The following is a 20,295-nucleotide window of genomic DNA, read 5'->3' as shown; positions in this document are numbered from 1 at the left end:
GGGATTTCTGTGTGTTGATTTTATATCCTGCAACTTTACTGTAATCATTGATTAGCTCTAGTAGTTTTCTGGTAGAGTCTTTAGGGTTTTCTGTGTAGAGGATCATGTCATCAGCGAACAGTGAAAGCTTTACTTCTTCTTTTCCAATTTGTATTCCTTTTATGTCTTTTTCTGCTCTGATTGCTGTGGCCAAAACTTCCAGAACTATGTTGAACAGTAGTGGTGAGAGTGGGCACCCTTGTCTTGTTCCTGACTTTAGGGGAAATGCTTTCAGTTTTTCACCATTGAGGATAATGTTTGCTGTGGGTTTGTCATATATAGCTTTTATTATGTTGAGGTATGTCCCTTCAATTCCCACTTTCTGGAGGGTTTTTATCAAAAATGGATGTTGAATTTTGTCGAAGGCTTTCTCTGCATCTATTGAGATAATCATATGATTTTTATTTTTCAGTGGGCTTTATCCCAGGAATGCAAGGATTCTTCAATATCCGCAAATCAATCAACGTAATACACCACATTAACAAACTGAACTGTGTGATTTTAGAGAACTTATTCATTACGCATTTTGCCACCTCACAGAGGTCCACAAGGGGGCACTCTTTTGCTGAGATTTTCTACACATTTTAAGGTAAAAACAAATTTTACAATAAGGAAACTTGCTGTCAGTAAGTAGATATGCACATTTAGTTTCTCATGGTCATTTCAATTGCATTATCCTAGTCAGTTTCCTCCATCTTTCTCCTGATGATTCTTTTTTTTCATTTGTGGTAAAATACATATATGTATATGTATTTATGTATTTATGGCAGAAAGTGAAGAGGAACTCAAAGGCTTCTTGATGAAAGTGAAAGAGGAGAGTGAAAAGGTTGGCTTGAAGCTCAACATTCAGAAAACGAAGATCATGGCATCTGGTCCCATCACTTCATGGGAAATAGATGGGGAAACAGTGGAAACCGTGTCAAACTTTATATTTTTGGGCTCCAAAATCACTGCAGATTCTGATTGCAGCCATGAAATTAAAAGACGCTTACTCCTTGGAAGGAAAGTTATGACCAGCCTAGATAGCATATTAAAAAGCAGAGACATTATTTTGCCAACCAAGGTCCGTCTAGTCAAGGCTATGGTTTTTCCATTGGTCATGTATGGATGTGAGAGTTGGACTGTGAAGAAAGCTGATCGCCGAAGAATTGATGCTTTTGAACTTTGGTGCTGGAGAAGACTGTTGAGAGTCCCTTGGACTGCAAGGAGATCCAACCAGTCCATTCTAAATGAAATCAATCCTGGGTCTTCATTGGAAGGACTTATGCTAAAGCTGAAACTCCAATATTTTGGCCACCTCATGCGACGAGTTGACTCACTGGAAAAGACTCTGATGCTGGGAGCAATTGAGGGTAGGAGGAGATGGGGACGACAGAGAATGAGATGGCTGGATGTCATCACTGACTCGACGGACATGAGTTTGAGTGAACTCCGGGAGTTGGTGATGGACAGGGAGGCCTGGCGTGCTGTGGTTCATGGGGTCGCTAAGAGTAGGACACGACTGAGCGACTGAACTGAACTGAACTGAAAATACATATAACATAAAATTTGCCATTTTAATGATTTTAAAGTGTACAGTTCAGTGGCATTAAGTATATTTACATATTTGTGTAACCATCATCACCATCCATATCCATGACTTCATCTTTCCAAACTAAAACTGTGTACGTATTAGACAAGTCTACTTCCCCTTCTCTCCTACTCCTGGTAACTACCAGACTTTCTACTTACATATTTGACTACTCCTGGGTAGGGAAGATCCCCTGGAGGAGGGCATGGCAACCCACCCCAGTATTCTTGCCTGGAGAATCCCATGCACAGAGGAACCTGGCAAACTGCAGTCCATAGGGTCGCACAGAGTCGGACATGAGTGAAGTGATTTATCACACACGCACGCACACACTAGGTATCCCACATACAAGGGGACAATAATATCTGTCCCTTTCTGACTCATGTATTTCACCTTGCAAAGTTCTTTGACATTCATACATGTTTTTGACAATTCTTAAAAGCTCTTTCTCCAACTTTGCTGAGTACCCAAAGTTTTACCAAAAACTACATTAAATGAGGTTTGTTAATGGTACTTCTGTGTTTGTGTCAGATCATATCAATCTGTTATTTTTTTTTTTTTCTTCATTAGTCTATATCCCTCAACTTCCTAACAGACTTATTATTTGGTGAGTTAAATTCAGAACAACCTTCTTTACTAAATTCATAGAAATCTATGCCTTCCTGGATCTTTAATTCTCACCTAAAGGACTCACTGGAAAAGACTCTGATGTTGGGAGGGTTGGGGGCGGGAGGAGAAGGGGACAACAGAGAATGAGATGGCTGGATGGTATCACCAACTCAATGGACATGAGTTTGAGTGAACTCAGGGAGTTGGTGTCGGACAGGGAGGCCTGGCGCGCTGTGATTCATGGGGTCGCTGGGGTCGCAAAGAGTTGGACACGACTGAGCAACTGAACTGAATTGAACTGAACTGAAAGGACTTATCATCCCATATTTGCAGGTGGACATAGTGACAACTTTTATACAAGGTCAGTTCTGGCAAGGCAGACAGAACCGCAGGTAAGTTTTCAATCTGCTACCTCTGTGCCATGACTGGAATTAAGCAAATCTGTGCTTGCACTCTTTAACGCATAGTCTGGGTTCCCTTACAGTCTTCCAGTCAGCCCCACTGGTTTTCAAGAAAGCTAAGATAGTTTGTCTTCCTGGTGTCCGACCCCCAGGACTGGGGTGTCTGCTATAGGAACTGAGCCCATCACTCCCCAAGGAGGATCGCTAAGCCTGTGATATCCCCTCTCCTCTTTTGTGTTCCCTAACAGACACAGATCCCAATCATACCGCTTCTTATCCTTTCCTACCAGACTCTGTGTGGATCTTTCACTACAATCTTGGTTGTTGAAGAGGCATTCTGCTAGTCCCCAGGTTGATTTCGGCAAGAGTGTATATAGAGTTGTAGTTCTGATATGTTCATGATGGTAGGTGAGGCCCCACACCACTACTCTTTCATCTTGATTCTTTTCTTGAAAATACATAATTTAGTATTGTTCTTTAGTATTGTTGTTTTTTGGATATGTCTCCTTAGGCATGGGAAATAAAATTAAAAATAAGCAAATTGGATTACATTAAACTATAAAGCTTTTGCACAGTGATGAAAACTGTGAACAGAATGAAAAGGCTGCCTACTGAATGGGAGAAGATATTTGCAAACGATACACCTGATAAGGTATTAATAGCCAGAAAATTTCCTGGAGGTCCAGTGGTTAGGACTTGGTGCTTTCACAGCCAGGGTCAAATTCAATCTCTGGTCGGGGAACTAAGATTCCACAAGCTGTGCAGTGCTGCAAAAAAAAAAAAAAAAACACAAAGAGAAAAAGAAAAAAAGAGAGAGTAATGGCCAAAATATGCAGAGAACATGTATAATTCAACATCGAAAAACAAAATTGAAAAATAGGCAGAGAACTCGAATAAACACTTTTCCAAAGAAGACATACAGATGACCAACAGGCACATGAAAAGATGTTCAATATCACTAATTGTCAGGGAAATGCAAGTCAAAACCACAATGAGGTAGCACTTCTCATGCGTCAGAATGGCTGGCATCAAAAAGAAAACAAATAACAAGTGTTTGCAAGAATGGTGAGATAGAATGCTTGTGCAACACTGGTGGGGCTGTAAATTGATGCAACCACTATGGAAAAGGGACTCTCCAGGTGACTCAGTGGTAAAGAATCCACTGGCAATGCAGGAGATGTGGGTTCAGTCCCTCGGTTGGAAAGATCCCCTGGAGAAGGAAATGGCAACCCACTCCAGTATCCTTGCGTGGGAAATCCCATGGACAGAGGAGCCTGGTGGGCTACAGTCCATGGGGTGGTAAAAGAGTCGGACACAACTTAGCAACTAAACAACTATGGAAAACATCATGGAGATTTTTTTAAAAATTAAAAATAGAACTAACTAATCCAGCAATTCCATTCCTGGCTATTTACCCAAAGAAAAAGACATTAATTCAAAAAGGTATATGCACCTCTATATTATTACAGTATTATTTAAAATAGCTAGGATATGGAAGCCAGGTAAAGACCATCAATAGATAAATGGGTAAAGAGGCTTTTCCTTAAAATAATATTTAAATCATGTCTCAAGGCTCAAATTAGGCAGAGTTCCTCATACTTTATACATTTAAAAAATTCTGTTTCTTTATCTTTTATTATATAAAATAGCTAGAATCTGGTTTAAGAGCTCAAATGAGTTTTAGACAAAAATAAAAACCCTTATTTCTTAATCCACATTATATGTGGTTGTGCTCTGGGCCAGGTGAATTTACTGAAAGCTTAGGATAATCATTCCAAAGATAAAGAAAAGAGAATTTTAAAGGGACTGAATTATTGGTGATGTAGACATAACTTTAAAATTTTGAAGTTTATGTGACTTTACATTTCTATTGAATGTAAGATGATCCCTTCTTTCGAAGATATTAAGTTATTTTGGGACCTAACAGGTTTAGATTTTCTGGCCCATTGAATAATAATAGTTGCCATCATGTGTTTAGTTTATATGTTGTACAATTACATATTATGTGGATTGTCTCATATACTATTCACAATGATCCTGTAAGACAATTTCAAGAAAACTGAAGTCCCTACAGGTTAACTTGGTAGCTTCTATATAATTGAAGAATTATAATACAAACCAAGACAGTCTCCCTCAGTACAGGTATATGTGTGGGTGCTAAGTTACATTAGTCGTGTCCGATTCTTTGCGACCCAATGGACGGTAGCCTGCCAGGCTCTTCTGTCCAGGGGATGCTCCAGGCAAGAATATTGGAGTAAGTTGCTATTCCCTCCTCCCGTGGATCTTCCAGACCCAAGGATCGAACCAGTGTCTCTTACCTCTCCTGCATTGGCAGGCAGTTCTTCACCACTGGCGCTACCTGGGAAGCCCTCAGTGCTGGTACTATGCTCTTTAAATGCATATTATATATATTAATGTATATTATATATAATATTTTATATAATATACATTAATATATATTACATATGTGTGTATATATATATAAAACCATGGTACATTATGCTGCCTTCCTGAAAGAATCCTTAATTTAAACAGAAAGGTTTTTACTCACCCTTTATTTACAACTAACTAACTTTTATGACTTTGGCAAAGTATTTGACCTGCATTCTGATCTATACAATGATGGTCTTAGATTAAACATTTTCTTCGGTCTCTTTTCCTTTCTTTTAGCAAGGTAGAGTCCTCCTGCTGAGTGAAGTAATATTTTTTTGAATAGTTGGCAAAGTGGCTTTGGATCACCTGTAATGCACAGTTTAGCAGAGTCAGTAGAAGATAAAGTCTGTTTCACTCCACCAGGCAAGAAGGAGCAGGTGGCTGTCAATTTCTTCTGTTCTGCAGGAAGATACTAATATTTGTCAATGATAACCTAGGTAACTTTGGATAGCTGCAGCAACAGTTCTACTTTGGCATATGTTATGTTTATATACTGATCGCTGTCTCATCTGTTTGCACTTCAGTTTTTGCTTTATGCACAAGCCAGGTGAATAACAAAAGTAAATTTTTAAAAACTAAATCAGCAACCTGAAATTATAACGTTTATCTTTCTGGATAAATAATATCTCTTCTCTTTCTATTATTAGTTGAAAACGCACTATGTGTTGGTTGGAGGTTTAAGAAGCGGTAGAATGAGGATCCTTGATAATAAAGTCACTCTGCAATCTTACTGTTTCTGCCTATACAGGTGGTATGTAGAGGATGATAAAGTATACATAAGCAGCGAGCACACGGAAGATACTTTTCATGTGAAAGAGCCAGAGTCTGAGATCTGGAATTAGAGAATCTACAGGTAAGAAAGAAATGTTGCAAATTACAGAGGTCTCTATTTAAAGCAAGAATATGGAGGTGTATATTACAGAGTTGAATGAGCAGAAGCTCACCAGAAATGAGCTTCAAGAGAGGGAAACACACTCATGGTCCTTTGAAGCAGGATTTGCTTTAACCCAGATTTCAACAAAGATGAAAAAAAAAAAAGGAAACTAAGACTATGATGTGCTTTATATGTGTGCTCAGTCACGTCCAACTCTTTGCAACCTCACAGACAGCTCACCAGGCTTCTCTGTCTGTGGAATTTTCCAGGCAAGAATACTGGAGTGGGCTGCCATTTCCTTCTTCTGGGAAACTTCCTGACCCAGGGATTGAACCTGCATCTCTTGCACCTTCTGCGTTGGCAGGTGGTAAAGATACCACTGGACCACCTGGGAAGCCATGATATGCTTTATTCTTATTTAATAAGCCTTGCCAATTTAAATTTTTACAGCAATTTGATAAGGCAGGTGGTACTAATTTCACAGCATCAGTAAGAAAATAGAGATTTAAGAGATGTTCAGTAGCTTAAGTTCAGCATTTTTCTCATTATATTATGCTTGGTAAGTGATCATTCACACTTATGTTTCTTTCATATTAAGATAGCACACTAATAGTGTTCTCTTTTATGAATTCCACATAGGAAGCCTATTCTGCTGTGAATTTTCTTTGCATTTTTTACTAAACATTAGGGATTTAACTCTGACCCTTTCTGATGAACTTACTAAATTCCAAAACAGGATATGTACTGATTTTATTGTGAATATCACATTTATAAATAATATCCTCAAAGTATAACATTAGTTTAAATAGGGAAATTGTGCATAGTCAGGGTATTCTCATGGCTCACTGGGTAAAGAATGTGCCTGGAATGCAGGAGATGTGGGTTTGATCCTGGGTTGGAATTCCACTCCAGTATTCTTGCCCGGAGAATCCCATGGACAAAGGAGCCTGATGAGCTACAGTCCATAGAGTTGCAAAGAGTTGGACATGACTGAAATAACTGAGCACTCACACACACATAGTCAAGGAAAAAGACAATTACAAGTTACTTAAAGTCTTTACACTTTAACCAGTTCACTTCCTGACTCAAAGATTGAAGATCAAGATCCCAAAGATTGACGGTCCACTGAGGCAGTTCTTGGTGTGTCTTTGTATGGCCTGGGGGCAAGTGAGACTTGTTTTGGAATATGTTGTATTATGTTCTCTCGAGTTAGAAATAAATGAAGGAAATTGATTATTTAATTGCACAGAGTTAGAGCTAGATATGGAAAAGGCAATGGCACCCCACTCCAGTACTCTTGCCTGGAAAATCCCATGGACGGAGGAGCCTGGTAGGCTTCAGTCCACGGGGTCACTAAGAGTCGGACACAACTGAGCGACTTCACTTTCTCTTTTCACTCTCATGCATTAGAGAAGGAAATGGCAACCCACTCCAGTGTTCTTGCCTGGAGAATCCCAGGGCCAGAGGAGCCTAGTGGGCTGCTGTCTATGGGGTCACAACTGAAGCGACTTAGCAGCAGCAGCAGAGCTAGATAAGTACAAGGGTACATAGAACACAGTGTGCTCTTATCTAGTGTCACAACGGTAATGAGAATGATGGTGTATCACATTGTGTAATGTCTGTACGGCTTTCACATACCCCAACACAGTTCATTCTCATTATCATCCAATGAGGCAAGCAGAGCATGTCTCCCACTTTCCCCCATTTTATAGAAAATTCAAACAACCGAAAGGAATAAGGCTTATAGACACTAGGTGGCTTACCTGAGGTCCCATGGGTTCAAGAGAATGAATCCGTAATTGGCTTTGTCTTCTGATTTTTCCCTGTCCCTTTCCTGTTAGAATCACTGGTGTTAGAACCATCTTCATTCTCCTCATTTTTCGTCTCCTACTTACCTCTCCCAGAAATTCTTTTTACTTTTCGGAACCTGGGCCAGTGATATTAAATTTATAGTTACCTGAAATTAAGTGAAGTAAGTATGTTTTTTAAATGAAAAATATACAAATACACATAGCCTTCTAAGTCAATTTCAAATATTTTAATGCACCTTTCAGCAAAATTTTGGATAAGAATTTTCTCAGAGGAATTACAAAGTATTGATGATTATTCTACAATTGTCCAACTGAGTTCAAAAACTACATATTGAGTGATAATTTGTGTGCAAATCACAGAATAGGTACTGTGGCAGATTAAATAAATAAAATATTGTCTCTACCCATCAGTGGATTATTAGTTATGAGAAAAAAAAGCACTCTATTTTTTGCTTTTTAGTCTTTATTCTGTCTATTGGTCCATTGAGGTTTCAAAACTCACAATAATATACTTAAATAAGTGTAAAATAAAATAAGATCCCCAATCCTTCAACTTTCTGAGGTTTCCACTATTTGTGTATTCATTTTTATTGAAGTATAATTGACTTGCAATATTATATCAGTTTCAGGTTTGCAACATAGTGTAATTTTTTATATGTTACAAAATACAAAGTTATTATAATATTATTTCATATATTCTTTATGCTGTGTATTACATTCTTGTGGCTTAATTATTTGTAATGGGAGGTTCTTCACCTATTTTACTCAGCCTTCAGCCCCTTTTCCTCTGACAACTGCCAGTTTATTCTCATCACCTATGAGCCTGTTTCCTTTTTATATTTGTTTTGTTTTTTACATTCCACACACAAATGAAATCATATGATATTTGTCTATCTCTGTCTGATTTATTTCACTACGTCCATTTATGCTACCCCAAATGGCAAGATTTCATTCTTTCTTTTATGACTGAGTAATATTGTGCATATATACATATATATATATACACATACACATGCACACAAACATATATATGCAGATATATATATATATAGTCATTTAGTTGCTCAGTCATGTCCAACTGTTTTGTGACCCCATGGATTTTCTTTGTCCGTGGGATTTCCCAGGCAAGAAGACTGGAATGGGTTGCCATTTCTTTCTCCAGGGGTTCTTCCCCACCCAGGGATTGAACCAGTGTCTCCTGAATTGCAGGCAGATTCTTTAACACTGAGCCACCTGGGAAGCCCATATATATATATATATATATATACACACACACACACACACATACATATATATATGCACCACATCTTTTTTATCTGTTCATCTATTAATAGAGCCTTAGTTTGCTTCCATATTTTGGCTTTTTAAATAATGCTGTTATGAACATAGAAAAGGATATATCTTATTCAATTGGTATTTTTGTTTCTTTAAAGAAAAAAAGTCCACAAGTGGAATTTCTGGATGGTATGGTAGTTCTATTTTTAGTTTTTTGAAAAACCTTATTCTGTATTCCATAGTGCCTTACCAATTTACATTTCCACCAACAACAGTGCACAGTTCAGTTCAGTCACTCAGTCATGTCTGGCAACCCACTCCAGTGTTCTTGCCTGGACAATCCCAGGGACAGGGGAGCCTGGGGTCACAGAGCTTTACACAACTGAAGTGACTTAGCAGCAGCAGCAGCAGCAGCAGGAGGACTGTAGAATGTAGTATATTATTTTCATTTTGGTTATGTCCTTTATCTCTGTTTAACTCCTTTTTATGTTACCTAACTCTTAGTCAAACTTCTCCTTATTCTTCAGTTATTCCACTGAAATCATTGAGCATCTTTATGGTCATTACCTTGAACTCTATCAGGTAATTTTGCTTTATTCCTTTGTTTGGAACCTATTCTTATGTCTATTCATTTTGTTTAATTCTTTGTACTTGTTCTGATCTACTGTGTAGATCCTTTATGTTTCCTAATCTTGTATAAGTGTTCTTTGGGCCCAACAGCAATCTCTTTTCTGACCACTGGAACTACAAAACTATTTACAAATACAAGTTTTGTCATTTATGGCAATGGATACTGTTTATGTCTTATCTTGTCTCTATTCTGTATGATTAACTTTCAGATCAGATTCTTTCAATCTTCTGCTTGAATTTCCTTTTCTCTCTCTCCTCTCTTCCTCCCTACCGTTACCTATTTCTTTTAGAACTGTAACACTAACAATAATGATGTAAATAAAGAAGAAAAAGCGAGATCTATAGGTAATTTTTAAATTTAAAAAATGGTGATATTTATTCATTTCTGTCTTTATGGGATAAAGTAATTTAAATCCTTATATATTTAAGTAAATATGTAATTACTTATATCTTAAGATGATACATAAAAAAGTATATTTGAAATAGTGTGTCACTTACTCCCTACCCCAAACCTTGCCCCACTATTCATTTATCTTTAGAACTAGTGATTTTGAAAGACAGAAATAATATTTTTTTCAAGTCAAAGAATTTAAAAGTCAGAAAATGAAAATGAGTAATTCCTCTTCCCAAATACTAAGCTATTTCATTTTCCTTAGGCAACTGCAATCAAAACTTTGTTTTTGTTCTTTTGTGGTTACATTTATACCCATATATTGTAATCATTTATCTCTCTGTTAGGAAGTATGAGAAATTTATTTCACTTTCACTTTCCAAATTGTTATATATAGTGTCAATATTAGTTCTGATTGAAATAACACACTTGAACTCCTTATTTATATTGATTTGTGCAATATCTACCACTTTCTGACATGAAAGATGAAGAAGTTAATACTCCACCTTGCCTTTCCTTCCAGTTCTCTCCTTTAATTATCTTTTAGTCATATTATTGTTTTACGTTTTCAAAAATTATGATTACATTTTATTATAAATGTAATTATTATTCACATACTCATGTTATAAGAATTGCCTATTAGGTTTCTATTTATGTAATTTACCTATAGGCAAAGTGGAGAGGCATGAACTTGCTATAACACTGATAGTGTGGTGTGATTAGAGTAAAAGAAAAGAGAAAATATAATATTGTGTCGTTTAATATATTTTTTATCATTTAAATTTTGCCATTTAAAGGAAAAGTCTCTAAGTGTCTGAATATAACAGATCCTGTTTTAATGTTTTCCAGCTTTCTTCACTTTTATATATAGGAGCTAGCATTTCTTAGGCACCACTTTATTTTGTTTGGGGGTTATAGATTTTATCTGTATTCTACTCTAGAGTGTTTTCATTTTTAGCATATGGGTGTTATGTTCTACAAGTTTTTACATGCAAAAACTCTTCAATTTTTGCTCATATTGGATCGATACTTTGGATGCATTCTAAGTTTCAGTTGTTTTTCTCAGAACCTTTCTGTTGAGGTATACATCTCCTGGCTTCTTAATTCTTTTACTTCTCTGGTGATCCTGTCCTTCACATCATCCTAATCACCCAGTTTCAAGGACTTGACTTAGATATTGTAATCTCAGATATCCCATTTTCCCTGTCTTTCCAGCTAAAATCGGTACCCCAAATTCCTAAATTCCAATGAACCTCCAATCCATTCATTCTACCATCTTTCTGCTAAGTCACTTCAGTCGTGTCTGACTCTGTGCGACCTCATAGACGTCAGCCAACCAGGCTCCCCCATCCCTGGGATTCTTCAGGCAAGAACACTGGAGTGGGTTGCCATTTCCTTCTCCAATGCATGAAAGTGAAAAGTGAAAGTGAAGTCGCTCAGTCCTGTCCGACTCTTAGAGACCCCATGGACCACAGCCTACCAGGCTCCTCCATCCATGGGATTTTCCAGGCAAGAGTACTGGAGTGGGGTGCCATTGTGTTCATCATTTCTGTCTTGTCCTTGCATCTTATTACCCATTTTAAATTCCATGGTGTACCATAACCTATCTCTTGTCTTGCTTTCCCTACAGTTAGGGCAAAACTCCAACTATAGGTCAACTTCAGTCCCTTTCTGTTCATTGCCTGTACCCAAGCTGCTGAAAGTGGCTGGAAAAAACACATAATCATTCTGATTATTATCACTTTGAATTCATGACTACTAATTTTAAGAGGACCTCTGTGTGGCACTGTCAGCCCCTGCAAAAGTGAAAAGTGGTAGTGGGTCAGTCTTGTCAGATTCTTTGTGACTCCATGGATTGTAGCCCACCAGGCTCCTCTGTCCTTGGAATTCTCCAGACAAGAATACTGAAGTGGGGAGCCATTCCCTTCTCCAGGGGATTTTCCCAGTCAAAAGGTGGAACCCAGCCCTCCTGCATTGCAGGCAGATATTTTTTTACCATCTGGGCCACCATTTCCCTGTTATGACCCCCTACACTTCCACTCTCCAAAACAACTCTTTCTCTCCTTTGTTTCCCTTTATAAATTTTTGGCCCCACTTTCAGGTGATGACTCTGCTGATGACTCTTTCCTCCTATTTTCCAGGGTTTTATTGGGTTTTAGTATTTTAAAAATTGGGTGTTATTCTTTGGAAAACTTCCCTTCCATTTCTTCTCAGGTCATATGCACACACGTATGTGGGGTAGGAGGAGGAACAGATAGATATACCAGTTTATTCTTCTCAATACTTTTATCTCCCTATGACTTTTCATTTTCTTATGAAAATAAGTCATGACATATATTTTTGCCATAACTTTTCAGGGCCCAAAATGTAATATTTTTATAAAATCTCTGATTTTACTTTATGAATATGATGGGAAATTCTAGATCCAAGAATCCTAAACCAACAATTAAGGAATATAGATGCTTCACTTATTTATTTACCAAACTTTTGAATATCAGCCAAGATACATACACTATACAAAATCTAAGGCTTCAGGGGTAGATGAACAACAGAAAGTTTTAAATCTCAAAGCCTGATAAGAACCTCACAGTCTAGTATATCAAAGTATTCATGTTTAACCACCATTATACTGATGGTGAAAGCAGAACAAGTATATATGCTTAACAGCAATAGAATTGTGAGAAAAAATTTTCAGGATATACAGGGCTGTTAAGTAAGTTTGTTGAAAAAATTTGAGGAAATATTTGAGAATTAGATAAAGTCTCTATTACTATAATTTTGGGTTTTTGTTAAACTCTCTTTATAATAAGTAAAGGATAAAGTAGAAAACACTTTTTGTGGTTTAAAAACATGTCCACACTGTATTTTGATAGACCTCATTTCAAAAGATGGAGCCTAACTTCCCTCCTTCTGAATGTAAGCTGGACTCTGACTGACTTCTAACAACCAGAAAGTTGTGGAAGTGACAGTGTGTGACTTCTGAGTCTAGGTTATGAAAATGGTATCACTTTGTTCTCTCTCTTACATAATTTACTCTGGAGGAAACCAGTCACCTGCTGTTTCATGGGGACACTCAGGCAGCCTGTGGAGAGGCTCACATGGTGAAAAACCAAGGACTCCTGCACCAAACCATCAACAACTTGGCAGCCCTATGACTGGAAGTGTAACCTCTAGTCCAGTCAAGCCTTCAAATGACTGTGGCCCTTGTCATCTCTGATTGCAACCTTGTGAGAGAGCCCAGGCAAGACGGCCCAGCTAATCTGTTTCCAAATTTCCTCACCCACCAAAACTGTGAAGATAATAGATATTTATTGTTTTAAGTTACTTAGATTGGAACTCTTTTACTGTGATACAATAAATAATTTTATATATATTAAGTTTGTGAAATCAGAAATTGAAAGAGAAATAAAAATCAAATTCTAGTACCCAGGCAGAAAATTTTAAAAGCTTGTGATACTTGTTACTTTTTACATCACAATTTAATCCCTTCATTATTCTTTTCTTGTACAAAACTGCCTGTGGAAAAACTCAGCTGCTAATGAAAAAGATATATAATTTTCATTTGAAAAGCATGGTTCTCTTATAGGTTTTAGGTAAAACCGGACTGTATAATTTATTCTGAGCACCTTCCCACAACTTCTCTGTTAGTTTACATTAATTTACCCTCTTATATGTTTATTAAGGTGCTAACTAAAAGGTACTTCAGAAAACAACTGCCATAAAAGAGTTCTGATTTATTACACAGTAGGTAGCCTTATTTGCATTTGTATGATGCACCAACTATGAAATATAATTATTTGAATGATTAGAATTTGTGTAAGTTTCCTTACAAATAACTTTAAAAGTAGGAGAAGTGTGACTCCTAATCTGCCTCTTCTTAACTAAGAAAAACTGAAATATGTGTGCATAAGGAAATATCAGAATATGGACAATTGCCAGGACTTGGTGGTTTTCTAAAGGACTTGGACAAAGACCAGATTCAGTTTTGTAATAAAGTATATAGAGTTTTCTTTTAAAGTGGCATTTGTACAATAAAGTGGCTGAAAGAATTTCTTTGATCTGAGAAATGGCACATATCTATGTATGTGATTTTTTTTTCAACAGACTGACTGCACAGCAAATACACTTGTTTATTTAAGATTTCCACAAAGATAAAAAAGAGTTTTCTGATGAGGTTTTAGATATATTATTAAAGCCCTTGTAAGAAAAGTATGAAATAAAAGGAACAATTAGTTGAAATACTACATTTTTTTAAAAAAGCCATGTTGCTTAATAATTGTGAAAATTTTATTTTTATCATATTTCTTTAGATAATTTAAATGGTTTTATATAAATAAATATGCATATGTATATCTCATGGACACAATGTCAAAGATAAGTCAGATATGAAAGATAGTTCAGTTCAGTTGCTCAGTCGTATCTGACTCTTTCCGGCTTCATGGACTGTAGCATGCAAGGCTTCCCTGTCCATCAGCAACTCCTGGAGCTTACTCAAACTCATCTCCATTGAGTTAGTTACGCCATGCAACCATCTCATCCTCTGTCATCTCCTTCTCCTCCTGCCTTCAATCTTTTGCAGCATCAGGGTCTTTTCCAGTGAGTCAGTTCTTCACATCAGGTGACCAAAGTATTGGAGCTTCAGCTGCAGCATCAGTCCTTCCAATGAATACTCAGGACTTATTTCCTTTAGGATGGACTGGTTGGATCTCCCTTCAATCCATGGGACTCACAAAAGTCTTCTCCAACACCACAGTTCAAAAGCATCAATTCTTTGGTCTCAGCTTTCTTTATAGACTCACTCTCACATCCATACATGCTCCTGGAAAAACCATTGCCTTGACTAGGCAGACCTTTGTTGGCAAAGCAATGTCTCTGCTTTTTAATATGCTGTCTAGGTTAGTCATATGAAGGACAAGTCATTATATAAATAGTAGAAATTGAAGCAAAAGTGAATGAAGGCTTACTGAAAGAGCTCAAAGAAATACAAGATTCCTCAGTAGAAATACTGATAGTTTAGATGGCAAGCTGGAGGAAAATAAAAAGATAATGAGATGCACATATCAGGTTGTTTAAATGGATGAAACTCAAAGGAGGAGGTAAATTTATTTGTGCCTACATCAAAAAGTAAGACTGGGTCTCCCCAAATTAAGCAAGGTTTGTATAGGCAGTATGGAGTAATGTTTAAGACTGTGACCTCTGGAGCCACAATAATAGAGTTTGAACCTCAGCTGTTGTTCTCATTTTTTGTCTCTGTGCCTTAGTTTTCTGATCTATGAAACAGGAGTCATAAGATCTCATACGACTATTGAAAGGATTGAGTGTGATAAAATTTATAAAGACTTTAGAACAATAGTTAAGCATATAGTAAGCATTCTTTGGCCACCTCATGTGACGAGTTGACTCACTGGAAAAGACTCTGATGCTGGGAAAGGTTGGGGGCGAGAGGAGAAGGGGACGACAAAGAATGAGATGGCTGGATGGCATCACCGACTCTGTGGACATGAGTTTGAGTGAACTTCGGGAGTTGGTGATGGACAGGGAGGCCTGGCGTGCTGTGGTTCGTGGGGTCGCGGAGAGTCGGACACGACTGAGCGACTGAACTGAACTGACTGAAGCATTCTATGTCACTTCCACTGTATAACCGTGGCATATAGATAGGGAAACAATGGAAACAGTGAAAGACTTATTTTCTTGGGCTCCAGAATCACTGTGGATGGTGACTGCAGTCACGAAATTGCTCCTTGGAAGAAAAGCTATGATAAACCTAGTTGTTCAGTAGTGTCTCACTCACAAACCTACACAGCATATTAAAAAGCAGAGATATTACTTTGTCAACAAAGGTCCGTATAGTCAAAGCTATAGTTTTTCCAGTAGTCATGTATGGATGTGAGAGTTGGACCATAAAGAAGGCTGAGTGTCATAGAATTGATTTTGAACTGTGCTGTTGGAGAAGTCCCTTGAGAGTCCCTTGGATTGCAAAGAGATCAAACCAGTTAATCCTAAAGGAAATCAGTTTTGGGTTTAATGGTGATGGGATTAGTTTTCAGGTTGCCTTTGACTAATCAGTGTAACTCTGGGTCCTTCCTGGTGGAGCATGCATTACTCAGCCAAAATGGATACAAGGTGGGGAGGATTCTGGGAGGTTGGTAGGAGTGGCATCTCCTTTTGATCTTTTCTTAATTCTTCCAGTTGGTGGTGGCTTGTTAGTTCCATGTTCCTTACCACGACCTCCTGTGGTAAAACAATTCACGCAAATGTTTACTATGGTACCTGACCAGGGTGAGTGGTTTCAGTCAACAATAAGGATGAGGGGAGAAAGCAATATTGCGAAAGTGCCTTTCTCTTAGACAGTTCTCTGGGGTTGGTGGGTATTGTGTAACAAACTCAACCTTGCACAGTGGAGTTACTGTCTGGAGAAGCTGCAGAACGAAAACTAGACAAAAGTCAGCAGTGAGTATCAATAAAAAATGTTGTTTGCCGTATCAGTAAACAAAGGTTGTCGTAGCCATCAAGCCATCACATTACAGTCACCCCTCCCCAACACGATGAATCCTGAGGAAACAGGATGCAAACAGGATGCCCACCATCAAGTAGTCAGGCATAGCAGCCACCTCCGAAGATGCACCCTGAGGAGACTCAGAATGGGGAAACACAGGATACTGGCCACAGATAGCTGAGGTGCATATTAAAGAATGGTTCCAGGGGGCCCAGATTCTTGCATCTTCCCATATATTGAAAAGTACTAAATTTCTCAACTTAGGATGTTTGGTTTTCCTTAATTAACAGTAGTCTTTTGATATTCTGACTACATGATCCTTGTCGCAAAAATTCCTCTGTATCCTGGTTCCTCCCTTACTTCTTCAGAACAGCTCTCAGAGCTAAAAGAGAGGTTAAAAAAAAAAGTATCTCTTTCATTCTCCCTTAGTTGTCTAAAGAATTTAGATAAGGTCCTGTTCACAGAATAGAAATGTCACCAGAGATATATGCAATTAATATGGGCTAAATATGATGGGTGGAAAACTTCACAGGGACTAGAGATCATAGTGCATGCACTCTGAGTTCCACTGTCTCTAGATGACTCAGCAAACATTTGTTTACCATTCATTTGCTTTTCTATCTTCCTGTAAATTGTTTTCCTCCCCTTTAAGGGGGAGGAAATATCCTCTTTTGTGTTGAGCTGAAGATGGTATTTAAGGTGAGGTTTTCAGCCATTTTAGCAAGTTCTTCAGTTTTCCTGTGTTCCTCCCTTGTATTATTGTTGTTCAGTGGCTCAGTGGTATCTGACTCTTTGTGACCCCATGGACTGCAGCACACCAGTCGTCCCTGTCTTTCATCATCTCCCAGAGTTTGCTCAAACTCATGTCCATTGAGTCGGTGATGCCATCTCTGTATCAGTTCAGTTCAGTTCAGTTCAGTCGCTCAGTCGTGTCCGACTCTTTGCGGCCCCATGAATCACAGCACGCCAGGCCTCCCTGTCCAACACCAACTCCCGGAGTTCACTCAAACTCATGTCCATCGAGTCGGTGATGCCATCCAGCCATCTCATTCTCTGTCATCCCCTTTTCCTCCTGCCCCCAATCCTTCCCAGCATCAGAGTCTTTTCCAGTGAGTCAACTCGTCGCATGAGGTGGCCAAAGTATTGGAGTTTCAGCTTTAGCATCAGTCCTTCCAATGAACACCTAGGATTGATCTCCTTTAGAATGGACCGGTTGGATCTCCTTGCAGTCCAAGGGACTCTCAAGAGTCTTCTACAGCACCACAGTTCAAAATACATGTTATTAAATTTTTGTTTGATATTTTCCTGTTTATCTGTCTCAAGTCAATTTAACTCTTAGAACAGTCAGAAGAACCTGGAAGAGTAGAGGAAAGTTTCCTGCCCTGCAACAGTTGAAACCAAGTAAAGGATATGCAGGATTCAGTATGTTACTTTTCAACTTTTCTGTAAGCTTGACATTTTTTATACAAATAGAAAAATAAAAAACAGTATATTGAGTAGGAAATACTACTTTAGGTTCTGTATTATGCTCTATATCCAGAATTTTAGTCTTGAATGTTATTATTTTTAGATCAATGATCATTCCATAATTTTGTCTTATTTTAAAGCATTTTTTCAAGTCGGAATATTCTTTGTAATTTTGATAATAGTTATTTTAAAATGCAATGCATATTTTATTATGCATTTATTATCACTGTCCCTATAACAATCCTAAAAGATAAATGCTACTTTTTCCATTTTTCAGGTAAGGAGAATAAAGGCTCAAACATGTTATTTGCCCTTGATCACATGCAACTATAAATGTTGGTACTGTGATTTCTGCCCAATTGTGCCATAATTCAAACTATGCTCTTTTGTTCTAACATGTGCTTCCAATGGTGAGATTCATTTGTTGATGGTTGGGTAGTTGTCCTCTGGGAAAAGCCATTTATGCAAATCAAAACCTATTAAAATGGTTTTTTTATGCAAAATGAGGGGGAACCTAAGTTCTGTTGCTTTATCTAAATCTCAAACTTGACAAAATATGAATACCTATTCAAAAACTTTCAAAATGTAGGTTCTTTGTCCTATTCAGTTGCCTTATCATAAGCAAGAGTTAATGGATCAACTACATATTTGATAGTGCTATTTCAAATAGTGGCATTTGGCTCTTCAAGTTCCTAAAATTTTCCATTTTAAAGTACTCATGTTCTTATCAACAAGTGGCACTTCCTGCCTGTAAGGCAAAGCATCAGTCATTTATCAACAAATATTTATTGAGCACCTCATGAGTGCTTAGCATATCATGTATGCATTTTACTGGAAATCCTATTGCAAACTTAACCACATTTTGTTTCTGCTGAAGACAGTAACAGTACATGACTTTTTCCCTCATAATTTAAAAGTTTTTGACATTGTCAAAACCATTATAGGATAGTTATTTGGTGGACTATATTTTTCCTTTTTAAAAATTGAATTATAGTTGATTTATAACATTATATTAGTTTCAGATGTACAACATAGTGATTAAATATTTTTATAAATTATATTCCATGTTATTCCAGAATGAAAAGTCAAAAAGATATGACACTGAAAGATTAACCCCCCAGGTCTGTAGGTGTTTAATATGCTACTGTAGAAGAACAGAGAAATAGCTCCAGAAGGAATGAAGAGGCTGAGTAAAAATGGAAAAAATGCCTAGTTGTGAATGTGTCTGGTGGTGAAAGTAAATGCTAATGCTGTAAAGAGCAATATTGCATAGGAATCTGGAATGTTAGGTCCATGAATCCAGGTAAATTGGAAGTGGTCAAACAAGTGATGGCCAGAGTGAACATCGACATTTTAGGAATCTGTGAGGTAAAATGGACAGGAATGGATGAATTTAATTCAAATGACCATTATATCTACAACGTGGTCAAGAATCCCTAGGAAAAAATGGAATAGCACTCATAGTCAACAAAAGAATACAAAATGCAGTACTTGGGTACAATCTCAAAAATGACAGAATGATCTCTGTTTGTTTCCAAGGCAAACCATTCAATATCACAGTAATCTAAGTCTCTGGCCCTACCACTAATGCCAAAGAAGCTGAAGCTGAAAGGTTCTATGAAGACCTACGAACCTTCTAGAACACCAAAAAATTCATCATAGCAGACTGTTATGCAAAAATAAGAAGTCAAGTGATACCTGGAGTAAAAGCAAGTTTGGCCTTGGATTGCAAAATGAAGCAGAGCAAAGACTAACAGAGTTTTGCCAAGTGAATGCACTGGTCATATCAAACACCATCTTCCAACAACACAACAGATGACTCTACACATGGTTCTACACATGGACATCACCAGATGGTCAATACCAAATAAGATTGATTATATTCTTTGCAGCTGAAGGTGGTGAAGCTCTATAAAGTCAGCTAACACAAGACTGGGAGCTGACTGTGGCTTAGATCATGAACTCTGTATTGCCAAATTCAGACTTAAGTTGAAAAAAGCAGGAAAAAGCACTAGGTCATTTAGGTATGACCAAAATTAAATCCCCTGTGACTATACAGTGGAAGTTAGAAATATATTCAAGGAATTAGATCTGATAGAGTGCCTGAAGAACTATGGACAGAGTTTTGTAACATTGTACAGGAGGCAGTGATCAAAACCATCCCCAAGGAAAAGAAATGCAAAAATGATTGTCTGAGGAGAACTTGTAAATACCTGAGAAAAGAAGAGAAGCCAAAGGCAAAGGGAAAAAGGAAAGATATATCCATCTGAATGCAGAGTTCCAAAGAATAGCAAGGAGA

The sequence above is a fragment of the Moschus berezovskii genome, chromosome 6, assembly GCF_049115385.1.
Source record: "Moschus berezovskii isolate FMDL1 chromosome 6, NW_MosBer_1.0, whole genome shotgun sequence".
In the NCBI taxonomy this organism is placed as follows: Eukaryota; Metazoa; Chordata; class Mammalia; order Artiodactyla; family Moschidae; genus Moschus; species Moschus berezovskii.
The sequence above is the reverse complement of the archived record's forward strand: the minus strand, read 5'-3'. Positions refer to the sequence as shown.